Source organism: Cynocephalus volans, chromosome 1, assembly GCF_027409185.1.
Source record: "Cynocephalus volans isolate mCynVol1 chromosome 1, mCynVol1.pri, whole genome shotgun sequence".
Lineage (NCBI taxonomy): Eukaryota > Metazoa > Chordata > Mammalia > Dermoptera > Cynocephalidae > Cynocephalus > Cynocephalus volans.
In genome coordinates, this window is record NC_084460.1 from 148,111,364 (window position 1) to 148,122,316 (window position 10,953).

Here is a 10,953-nt window from a genome sequence, read left to right on the forward strand (position 1 = left end):
TTTCTCTTTTCCCTTAAGAACAGGAATTAAGAACAGTAATTAGACAAGGACGCCCACTCTCACCATTCCTATTCAACATAGTATTGGAAGTACTAGCCAGAGCAATCAGAGAAGAAAAGGAAATAAAGGGCATCCAGATTGGAAAAGATGAAGTCAAATTGTCTCTGTTTGTGGATGATATGATCCTATTTATTGAACAGCCTAAAGCCTCTACAAAAAACTCTTAGAGTTGATAAATGATTTTAGCAAAGTTGGAGTATACAAAATCAACACACAAAAATCAGTATCATTTCTATACTCCAACAGTGAACATGCAGAAAAAGAAATCAAGAAAGCTAGTCCATTTATCATAGCCACCAAAAAATAAAAACTTAGGAATAAAGTTAACCAAGAATGTGAAAAATCTCTACGAAGAGAGCTACAAACCACTGTTGAGAGAAATTAAAGAGGACACAAGAAGATGGAAAGATATCCCATGCTCTTGGATGGGAAGAATTAACATTGTGAAAATGTCCATACTACTCAAAGTGATCTACAGATTTAATGCAATCCCCATCAAAATTCCAAAGACATTTTTCTCAGAAATGGAAATAACTATCCAGACATTTATATGGAGTAACAAAAGACCATGCATAGCCAAAGCAATGCTGAGCAAAATAATAATAATAATAATAATAATAATAATAATAATAAAGCTGGAGGCATAACACTACCTTACTTTAAACTATATTACAAAGCTGTAATAACCAAAACAGCATGGTACTAGTATAAAAACAGGCACAAAGATCAATGGAATAGAATAGAGAACCCAGAAATCAACCCATACACCTACAGCCATCTGATCTTTCAAAAAGGCACAAAGTCTACAAACTGGGGAAGAGACTGTCTCTTCAGCAAATGGTGTGGGAAAACTAGGTATTCATATGTAGGAGAATGAGACTAGACCCATCCCTCTCACCATATACCAAAATCTACTCAAAGTGGATTAAAGAATTAAATATACATCCTGAAACAATAAAATTCTGTAAAGAAAACATAGCAGAAACACTCCAGGAAGTAGGAGTGGGTACATACTTCATGAGTATAGCCCCCAAAGCACAGGCAACCAAAGGAAAAATAAACAAATGGGATTATATCAAACTAAAAAGCTTTTGCACAGCAAAAGAAATAATCAACATAGTGAAAAGACAACCAACAGAGTGGGAGAAAATATTTGCAAAATATACATCTGACAAAGGATTAATATCCAGAATATACAAAGAACTCAAACAACTTTACAGCAAAAAACCAAGTAACCCAATTAAAAAATGGCAAAGGAGCTAAATAGGCATTTCTCAAAGGAAGATATACGAATGTCCAAAAGACACATGAAAAAATGTTCAACATCACTCAGCATTCAGGAAATGCAAATCAAAACCACTTTGAGATACCACCTCACTCCAGTCAGGATGGCTAGACTGAGAATGATAAATGCTGGCAAGATTGCAGAGAAAAAGGAACTCTCATACACTGTGGGTAGAACTGCAAAATGGTGTATCCCTTATGGAAAATGGTGTGGAGTTTCCTCAAATAATTACAGATAGATCTACTATATGACCCAGCTAGTCTAGTGCTTGGAATATACCTAGAGGAATGGAAATCATCATGCCAAAGGGATACATGTATTCCATTGTTTATCGCGATACTATTTACAATAGCCAAGAGTTGGAACCAGCCCATGTCCATCATCAGATGAGGAAATTGTGGTACATCTACACAGTGGAATTCTACTCTGCTATAACAAAGAATAAAATACTACCATTTGCAACAACATGGATGGACTTAGAGAAAATTATACTAAGGGAAACAAGTCAGGCACAGAAAGAGAAATACCACATGTTCTGACTTATTTATGGGAGCTAAAAATAAATAAATAAACACAAAAACAAATAAAGTGGGGGGGGGGGTAAGAAGACACAGCAATCACAACAATTCCCTGAACTTTTTAAGACAAGTGAACAGATATGATGTAGGAGGGGGAGGGGAGAAAGGGAGAGGGGGAAGAGGAATAGGTAAAGGGTCTCAAAAATCAAGTACAATGTATGTTGAGAAGTTAAAATAAAAAAAAGTAAAGAAAAGAAAAATAAAAGAATTATAAAGAGAGTAAATTAAATATACAGAAATATTTAACTCTTTGAATAAACACCCTGGTGACTTTATGCACTAAGATTAGGGACCAGCCTCATCAATGTATTAATTAATAAAGAAGACTTGACTTCACTGAGTTATTTCTATTGGCCTAAGAATTGGGGAAAAAACGTCTTAGCCCTAGGCTCAGCTCTGTATATGAATAACTATGCAACTTTGAAAGAGTCATCTGATCATCACAGGATTCAGTTTCCTTTATCTGTAAAACAAGAACCATGACTGGATGATCGTTAGTACCTTTTCAAATGTAACATGCAAGTGGAATTTAAGCATATTATCTCCACTAATAGGCTGAAAAAATCTTAGGAGCTATAGACTACAAAAAATCATATATGACAAAGACCTTAATTAATGAATTCATTCATAGTTTACACTTGCTGTGCACCATAAGCCTGCATTTTTAATATAGGAATGAAAAAAAGAGTTAGTACAAGCTTTAAAAAAAATCACTTTTATGTTACAATAAAAATAACTAAATATCTAATGTTATTGAGTTAAGTAAAAAAAAAAAAAGCAAAAAGCAAAACTTTTAACTAGTTAACTAGTGTTATGGATATGTTTTCATTACAGTCTAAAATTGGCAGACATTAAAATCACCAGTCTGGATTTTTACATTCAGTACAATGGCAATAAGTGGATTTTAGTTATTCAAGACTATTGCAATAGGAAATAGAGGTCAGAATTCAGTATGCACTCAACTCCACTGAAACAGGCTAGAGAGTTTTCAAGAACTGGAATGGGAAGATCAGAGGCCATCTGTGTTTACTAACTGGCTTCACTCAAAGAAAAAGGGAAAATTCTCCAATCTTTATGACACAGGATAGAGTTGCAACTTGGAGCAAGACACCTACAAAGTTAGACTCCTACCCTCCCACAGAAAGTGGGAAATATGGAGCTATCTTTCTTGATGATTACATTTCAAAGAGAAGGCTCCCAAGCCCTTAGGAAGACATTTCTGGGTTGTAAAACTGGCAAAAAGCTTTTTAAAGGATCTATGTTTCAAAAAAGTAGAGAAAGAATTTACAATTACAAGTTTTCTGAAGTAAATGCTGTAAGAAAAGAGAGGTCAGAGATTTAGAGGCAGAAAGATTCCTCTCTAAAATTTAGTCAACATGAGGGAAGATAAACATCATCTGGGTTAGGTGACACTAATTTTGGGGTGAAAAAAAAGAATACGTTATGACCTATCGAGCTATAGCAACAGGTTCTTACTATCGAAAAATAGTAATTGATTCATGATTCATCCAAAATTATTTTTAAAGATTTGTGCCTCATCTTGTACTTTTAATGTAGTGACTTTCATTATGTATATACTTTTATACCATTTTTTCTATTTTCTCGTAATAGACAAGAGGATTACATAAAATAGAAAAGATCAACCCCATTAATTTATAGATTACAGTGTTAGGGTTGAAAAAAGTCAACATATTTGTTTTAGTCACACATTTGTGATAGAATGAACTAAAAGTTTATTTTTCAGTATAAAGGGCTCCCAATGTATCCCATTGCTTCTCTTAGGCACTTGCTCTGTGTGTGACTATGTGAGTATGTTATGGGAATAAGCAAAAGGTGCAAATAGTATATATTTCTGTTTGATAAAAAATAAAACATTTTCCCAGGAGATATAGCAACAGAAAACTAGAGGACAAGAATACATAATACAACTACTTATTTTGTGGAAGCAAATATTTTCTAACTTAGACTCTTCTAGATAGTGTGACCACTATAAAATAGAAATTTATTGTTTTTTAAAAGATAAAATAATTTCTTTTAAAATGAGCTCATATGTTCATAACATGATAAGGAGATACTGAAAAAAGAAGGCCCATATTTATCCAGTTAATCTATCACAGCCCAGAGTGTTCTTAGTATTAAGCACACTTTTTTTGTTTTGTTATGTTTTTTTCTAAATACACACCTATAGTAGCAGCAGAGTGCTTAACTGCCGCTTATTTGCAAAGGTTTGAATTTTCTTTTAAAATAATTAATTCACTTTGATCAATTAAATATTTTGAGCTACTTAACTACTCTGACTGCCAAGACCTTTGTTATGGTGCTAAGGTTGTCAATATTTGCAATGACTGAGCAAAGAAATAATGATGAAGTTATGTATGACTAGAGCTATAAAGGAAAGGCATATGGGAACATCTTCGTATGCTCCCTCATAACAGGATTGTAAATTTCAGGCTGCCCTGAAGAGAGAAGCTGGTTGTGCTAGAGAGGATCTGTCAGTATAATAGACAAGAGTTCTATAAACTTCCCAGTCTTTGGCAGTTTCACTTGCTCCAGCTCTGAAAATCACTAGCTCCAAAGACAACTTCATCTCTCTTTGAAGAGAAATCAAAGTGGTGAAATGTGAACAAATGACTGACTACATAAAATTCATTTTATTTGCACTTGAAATAATATATTTACGGGTAATATAAGTGCTATGAATTTTTGATCTATCAATGATGGAGCTACCAAACAACAGAAAAATAAAACCCAAATAGTTTCATTTCTGAAAAGCGATTCACCAGAAGTGAAATATTTTTACAGATTTTTTTTTCTTTTATAATAAAGCTTGAGGTGATATACCATTTCTAGGGGATTTTTTAAAAGAAAGCAATAATTTTTAGATTAAAATTATAATCATATAAACTTTGTGAATCTCATTCGGCTTAGTACGAAGACATTTATGAACAAAAAAATATATCGAGTTGGTATTTAAGCCTGTTTTTTCACTGGATAAATTAAGAAACTCATTTATAACATATATAAAGGATATGGTGTTGTATTGCAAAAATGAGTAGCTTGGATTCACTCCTGTGTATTTTTCCAGCAAATAAAATATTGCACAGTTTAGATAGCAAAAAGCTTGATTGACATTAACTTGTGATCCATGCAGCCTGAACTGATTCCTTGCTGATAAACACATTGTTCTAAGTAACAGCAATGTTTGGAAAGGGCAGACTGTATATTGCATATTGTGTTTGTATCAACTGAAACTGCATATGATAGTTTATTAATAAAGATCAATAGAAAAGCTAAATGAGGTAAAAGGTTCCAACAATTGCACAGTTAATTCAAGCAAAATGAAGAAATCACCTTCATTTCTGAAAAATAAAGTGGAGGTGGGAAGGAAGAAAGGAGGTACTTACCTAAATAATCCAGTTTGCCTTCCTATTGGTCTAAAACCACTAACTGCTTGTTCAACATTCTCACCATTCCACATCATTGTTTGTCTGGGATTTGATACTTTGTAAATATTTACTTTAATGCAAGAAGACTTACTTTCTAAATTTATTTTTTTGACATAATTAAAACACTTGTATTAGATATTTTATGTTAAATGTTTCTCATGTTCTAAAACAGTCTATAATAGACTAAGCAGTATTTTTCTGTGTTGAATATAAAGTAGAAAGTTTAAACATTTCACTGGTTTTGTGAAACTCAAATGTTATTCGATAGTTACAAGCAAGAGCATCTAACCCCAAAATTTTGTCTGTCCTAAATCATGACATTTAAATATTATAGTTGTTTAATCCAAATATTCTTTTCCTTTAAAATTAGTTAGCATAGAAAAATTACATATTTTATTATACAAAATCTATTTTATTTTTATTATACAAAACTATGTATTTCATATTTACTCGGGAAGCAGATCATTCTTCCTTCTTAATGACACAGACGAACGATTCACAGGAACTCTGTTACTGCTTATGAGAAAACTTGTGTACATAATAATGAAAGTCCTGTAGAAAAGCTATATTTATTATTTAATCAAGTTATGAACTACTTTGAAGAAGTATATTTGGAAAAAAGAAAAAATAAGACAAATTTACAGATTTTGCAAACAATACTTTTCATAAAATGTCATGTATCTTACTCAACTATGACATACCCATATTCTGAAATATTCTCAGAGAAATTCTTAATAAAGGATATCAAATTCTATTTGAATAGGATCTAAAATATTTTTGGTATGTTCTCGATGACTTTATATGTTATTGATAACAGTTTCAAATTTAAAAGAACTTTTATTTTTTACAAAATTGCACAAGCATCATAAAATATTTATTTTTCTTAAATTAATGGGTTAGATCTATCTAAAACTTACTTAATATATGTTTTTGACAAACTACTCAACCACTGTGAGCTCCAGTTACTCCCTCAAGACTTTTTTTGATATGGTGAAAAATCTGGTAAAGTTTTTATGACTAGTAAATATTTTGGTTTTCCCTTTCGATAAAGCCATATATATTTTTTAATTGTGTTAAATATTGCATAATATAAATTTACTTTCATAACAATTTTTAAGTGTACATTACTGTATTGTTAACCATATGCACATTCTTGTACAAAAGATAGCTAAAAGTTTTTCATCTTGCAGGACTCAAACTCTATACCCATTAAACAAGTAATTTCCCCCTTTCTCTAGGCCCTGGCAACAACCAATTTACTTTCTTGCCTTAGATATGTCACATAAGTAGAATCACGCAATAATTGTCCTTTTGTGACTGTCTTATTTTTCTTAGCATAATGTCCTCAAGTTTCATTCATATTGCAGTGTGTCAGAATTTCCTTGCTTAAGACTGAATAATATTTCATTGTATGTATATACCACACTTTGCTTATCCATTCATTGATGGACACTTGGGTGTTAACTACCTGTTAACTATTGTGAATAATGATGCTATGAACATGGATGTACAAATATCTCTTTAAGGCTTTGCTTTCAGTTCTTTTGAGTGTATTCCCAGAGGTTGAATTGCAGGTAATTCTGTTTTTAATATTTTGTATAACAGCACATTTTCCACAGCAGTTGTATCATTTTTACATTCCCACCATCAGCAAATTGAGTTCCAATTACTCCACATTCTCACCAGCACTTGTTATTTTCTGTGTGCATGTATATTTGTGTGTTTTATAGTACCCATTCTAATAAGTATAAGGTGATATCTCACTGTGGTTTTGATTTGCATTTCCCTAATGATTAGTGATGTTGAACATTTTTTCATGTGCTTATTGGCCAGCTGGACATTGTCTTTGGAAAAATGCCTATTGAAGTCCTTTGCCCATTTTTGAATTGGGTTGCTTGTGGTTTTGTTGTTCTTGCTGAGTTTTAGGAATTCTCTAATAAATACTTTATTAGTTATATGATTTACAAGTATTTTCCTGAACTCTGTGGGTTAACTTTTTACTCTATTGATAGCACTTTTTGACACATAAATTTTAAAATGTTTTTATGAAGTTCAGTTTGTCTATTTTTTCTATTGTTGCATGTGCTTCCAATGTAATAGCCAAGAAATCATTGCCAAATACAATACTATGAAACATTTGTCCCATGTTTTCTTCTAAGATACTTATACTTTTAGTTCTTACATTTAGGTTATGAGTACATTTTGAGTTAATTTATATATGGTGTTAAGTAAGGGTCCAACTTCATTCTTTTATATGTGGATATCCAGTTTTCCCAGCACCATGTGCTGAAAAGACTGTCTTTTTTCCCATCAAATGGTCTTGGCACCATTATTGAACATCATTTGACCATGTATGTAAGTATTTATTTCTAGACTATCCTACTCAATCAGTCTGTATGCCTCTCTTTATGCCAGTACCACAGTTTTGTTTACTGCAGCTTTTGTAGTAAGTTTTGAAACCAGAAAGTGTGTCTTTGCTGTTTCATAATTGTTTTGGCTATTCATATCTCTTGAGATTCCATATGAATTTTAGGATGTTTTTGTCTATTTTTGCAGAAAATATCATGAGGATTTTGATAGGAATTTCTCTAAGTCTGTAGATTGCTTTGGGTAGTCATGATATCTTAACAATATTAAGTCTTCCAATCCATGAACATAACATGACTTTCCATTTTTTTGTTCTTTAATTTCTTTCAGAAATGTTTTGTAGATTTCATTGTATACATCTTTCACCTCCTTGGTTAAGTTAATTCCTAAGTATTTTACTCTTTTTGATGCTATTGTAAATGGAATTGTTTTCTTAAATTCTTTTTCAGATTTTTTATTGTTAGTCTACAACAATGCAACTGATTTTTGTGTGTTGGCTTTCTGTCCAGCTACTTCGCTGAATTCATTTATTAGTTCTAACAGTATCTTTGTGTAATCTTTAGAATTTTCTATACATAATATTATATTATATAGAAATAAAGGGCCGGCCCCGCGGCGCACTCGGGAGCGGGAGAGTGCAGCACTTGGAAGCTCGGCGGTGCTTCCGCCGCGGGTTCACGGTGCTTCCGCCGCGGGTTCAGATCCTATATAGGAATGGCTGGTGCGCTCACTGGCTGAGCGCGGTGCGGGCGACACCAAGCCAAGGGTTGCGATCCCCTTGCTGGTCACAAAAAGAAAAAAAAAAAAAGAAAAGAAAGGAAGATGATTTTACTTTTTTTCTTTCTGATTTGGATGCCTTTAATGTCTTTTTTCTTGCCTAACTGCTCTGGCTAGGACTTCCAGTACTGTTGATGGAAGCAGATAAAGAGGACCTCATTTCTTTGTTTTCATCTCAGAGGAAAAGCTTTCTGTCTTTTACCATTGAATATGATGTTTACTGTGGGGATTTTACATATGGCTTTTAGTGTGTTCAAGTAGTTTCCTTCTATTCCTAATTTGTTGAGTGTTTTTATTATGAAACAGTGTTGAATTTTGTTACACAAATTTTATGCCTAATGGAGATGATCATGTGTTGTTTTTTCCCCCTTTTCATTTTGTTAATGTGGTGTATTACCTTAATCTATTTTCATATGTTGAACCATCCCTACATTCCAGAAATAAATCTGAGTTGGTTATGGTTTATGATCCCTTTAATATGCTGCTGAGTTTGGTTGGCTAGTTGTTTTTTGTTGTTATTTGGTAGGTTGATTGTTTTTTGTTTGTTTGTTTTTTAAGGATTTTTATTTCAATATCCATAATAGATAGTGGTCTGCAGTATTATTTTCTTGTAGTATTTTTGTCTGGTTTTTGTATTAGAGTAATGCTGGCCTGATAGATTGATACAGGAAGCATCCTATCCTGTTCAATTTTCTGAAAATGTTTAAGAAACTTTGGTGTTAGTTCTTTAAATGTTTGGTAGGATTCATCAGTGAAAACATTAGGTCAGGGCTTTTCTTTGTTAGAACTTATTATTATTATTATCATTATTATTACTTTACTTACTTTAAATGTTACTTCTCTCATTTTGCTATTTGTTTTCAATATGCTTTATGACTTTTTGTCCCTGATTTTTCCGCATTACTGTCTTTTTCTGTGTTTAGTTGATTTTTTGTAGCAAAATGTTAATTTCTTTTCTCATTTTCTTTTGTTTATATCTTTTGGCAATTTTCTTTGTGGTTGCAGTGGAAATTATACCTAGCATTCTAAAGTTAAGACACTTTAATTTGAATTTATAACAGCATAATTTCAATAATATACATAAACTCTGCTCCTTACCAGCTCCACTTGCTTATTGTATAAAATCACATCTTTAGACATTGTGTATCCAAAAACACGAACCAACAATTTCAATTCATTAATCTTTTAAATTATGTAGAAAATAAAATGTGTAGTCACAAACCAAAGTTACAATAATGCTAGCTTTTATAACTTCCTATGTATTTACTTTTACTGAGATCTTTATTTCCTCATATGGCTTTGAGTTACTGTGTAGCATCCTTTTATTTCACCCAACAAGATGCACTTAAGCATTTCTTGTTGACAGATCTAGTGATAACAAGCTCCCTTGCTTGTGTTTATCTGGGAATGTTATAATTTCTCTCTCATTTTTGAAAGATAGTTTTGCCAGATATAGAATTTTCAGTTTACAGTTTTTTCTTTTAGCACTTTGAATATATCAGCCCACTGCCTTATGGCCTCCAAAGTTTCTGATGAGAAATCTGGTGGTATTCTTATTTCAGATCACTTGTATGTGATACATCACTTTTCTTTTGCTGATTTCAAAATTTTTTTTGCAACTTTGTCTTTTGACAGTTTGGTTATAATGTGTCTTGGTGTGTGTCTTTTTGAGTTCATCATACTTGGAGTTTTTTGAGCTTGTCGGATGTTTATGTCTTTGTCTTTCATCAAATTTGGGAATACATAGTGACTTTCTAATTTTCCATGTATAAGCAGTTGCTATTAAATGTCCTAGACTTTAGTGTATGCATCTCAAAAGAGAAAATTTGAAGGGGGAAAAATGTGCTGGCCCTCTAAATCTGATGGAAGTCACTTCAACCAGAAAGAGAGAGGTTTGCAACATTGCAGGAAGGTGAAGTAACAATGGCTTTCTCCTCTTTGTCTATACCTGTGTGATCAGGAGCTGCAATCAGCAATCAGAGCACAGATCTCCAATATTTGGAGCAAATTGTTCTTTCAGCCCACTCTGGCTCTCACAACCTGCATGCAAACTGCTCTAGAAAAACATGCAAAGCTGTGTGCCATAGGGATGATAGGTGGAGGATGAGTAGCTGCTACTGAACTAACATCTGAAATGACCAAAATTAACCACAGTTTGCCATCCAAGACATCCTTGGGAGGTTGCAAGACTTCAGTAGACCTCAACGTTACAAAATAGTTACATCAGGCAGATTCTATCAATGCATTTATTGTCTAGGAGGGGAGAAGAGGGGAAACATATTTCTGGTGCTTCCTACTCTGCCATCTTGCCAGATTCCCATCTCCTTAATTTTTCAAGGACTGTTTTGCCAAATATAGTATTTTTGTTTCGTGTTTTTTTTTTCTTTTTCTTTCAGTACTTTGAACATACCATTCCACTTTCTTCTCACCTTTCAGGTTT